This window comes from Sorghum bicolor, chromosome 7, assembly GCF_000003195.3.
Source record: "Sorghum bicolor cultivar BTx623 chromosome 7, Sorghum_bicolor_NCBIv3, whole genome shotgun sequence".
Classification (NCBI taxonomy): Eukaryota; Viridiplantae; Streptophyta; class Magnoliopsida; order Poales; family Poaceae; genus Sorghum; species Sorghum bicolor.
Window position 1 is genome coordinate 32,693,649 of NC_012876.2, and position 2,461 is coordinate 32,696,109.

The window sequence follows — 2,461 nt, forward strand, 5'->3', positions numbered from 1 at the left end:
GAAACGCAAGCCCTTGATAAAGGCTGATATGGCCTCGTCATGAGAAATCTTCGGGATTTTGAGGCGCATATCCGAGAACCGTCGGATGTAATCGCGCAGAGGTCCATTCTTCCTGTCTCTTGTCCTTTCAAGGTCGTACTTGTTTCCGGGCTGCTCGCATGTGGCGATGAAGTTGTCGATGAAAGCCTGGCGTAGCTCTTCCCAAGAGTCGAAGGAGTCCTCGGGCAAGCCGAGAAGCCACTGATGACCAGCCTGGTCGAGGACTACGGGGAAGTAGTTAGCCATGACGTGCTCATCTCCTGCCGCTGATCGGACGGCGATTTCATAGAGAGTGATCCAGTTCTCTGGATTTTCCTTGCCGTCGTATTTTTTAAGTTTTTCGAGCTTGAAATTGCGGGGCCACACGACCTGGCGGAGGTGTGAGGAGAACTGTCTTAGGCCCGGGGGACCGTGGGTCGCATCGTACTCGATGCGGCGCAGGTTTTCGTGGACTGCTCTCTCTGCGGCGCGCCTGTTGATGCGGTCCCGGGCATCTTTGGGAGGGATGTTGTGGCGGAGATCCCTGTGTTGATCTTCTTCTTGGCCGCGTATGCCATGAAGAAGAATTTGTTTGCGGCGGCCATCGGTGTCCCGACCACTATCGTCGCGCCGCGAGTCCCCTCGACGGTTGTCGGGGGAGCGGCTGCGGTGACGCCTGCTGGGTGAGACCTGGCTACGATTAGTCTGGTCGGAGGCGGCTTCCGTGTAAGAGACGTCCTGGACTCTCTTGAGCAGAGTGGCTGTCTGTCCCATTGCGGCGATCAGGTGTGCTCGGATGCTGGTCCGGACTCCCTGGCATTCGGGGGTGTCAGGAAGCCGATCCAGGTTGGCCATGGCGACAGCCACGTTGGCGCTTGGCGTTTTGTAGACTGGCTGGTCCCTGACCATGTCAAAGGCATCGTTGAGGTTACTTGGTGGCATCTGTTGTTGCTCGTCCGCACGCCGTCGGGCGCGATCGGCGTTACGCTGTTCGCGGAGTTGCCTCTGGTCATCTGTTTCTCCGTCAACAGCCGGTTCGTCGGCGCTGACATTGAACACAATATCCCCTCGCCGGGGGGGGAATATCGGGAATCGGTCGAAACCCGGGGGGTGTGAAGGAAAATCCAGGTCGTAGCCCTCGTCTTCGGTGTTTATAACCTCGGTGGGGACGGAGCCGGTGCTTGAGTTGGTGCTGGAAACCTGGCCGTCCCGTAGCTCTCGGATTGTCACCATGTTGACATGGTGACGATTGTTCCTTGTCGGCGACCAACCCGCCTTGCTGAAAACGGATTGGACATGCTGTGAGTAAACAGAGGCCGAGTTGTTCAGGCCGCGAGGATAGTCTTCCTTTTTGAGCTCGACGGATCGTCCTGAGGGGGTTGAGGTTATCGTCAGGGACGTTCCCAGCCGTTCGTGTGTGGCGACACGAGTTGGCCGGCGGGATTTCGAAAAATCCGCTCGAGCAGCTTGGTTGGGCCGGCGCAGAACTCCATCTATTAGTTGGGAGACTTCGAGTAGCTTGGAGTCAGCGCGATCGAGCGCTTGGAGGAGGTCCGAGCAGTCGATCACCTTTCCCTTGTAGAGTGGGAGCGGTGGTCGGGCGCTTGGTGCCGTCATGCGTGTGGTCGGAGACGGCGTGATCTCAGATTGGATCTGGATCTCCTTCGGAACCGTGGTCGCGAAGCCGCCGCTGCACGTCGTCCACGTGATCTGGCCGACGGTGAACGTGAGGCCTTCGGGCACGGTCGCGGAAGCTGGGATCGTGACCATCTTGTTCGCCGGAAAAGTTGCACGCACACCCCCTACCTGGCGCGCCACTGTCGACGAAAGCTAGTCGGCAGTCTACCTTGGGGTATACCCACGGTAGTAGTTTATCGGTAGACGGTGCGCAAACTACGAACTCGATGGTGACGCAAGACACGGACAAGCTTTTTATCCAGGTTCGGCCGCCGAGTTGGCGTAATACCTACGTCCTGCGTCTGGTCGTATTGATTTGTGTTGAGAGAATATGATGTGTCCTAGGGGGGTCCCTTGCCCCTCCTTATATAGTCTGGAGGGCAGGGTTACAGATCTGGAAACTAATCCTAGTCGGTTACAATTGCCATGGATAATTCGATATCAATTCCTATTCTAACCGACCAGAATCCTGCTTGATCTCCACATCTTGTCTCCTTGCGCGGAACTCCAGGTTGTCGGATCAAGCTTTGGACTCGTCTCGTAATGGGCCAAGCCTCCTGGCCCAAGTCCAGCCGTAAGGGTATAGGGGTTTATACCCCCACAGTTAGATAAATGTTCTCAATTATACATGCAATGATAGATACTCAATCTCATATTCTATTCTGTAATCAATATTGATGATTGCTAATCCCTTCCCAGTGGTAAAAATATAAATAACGATACCTGGAATACTTCTCGGTTAAAATGCTACATCGGTATTAATCTG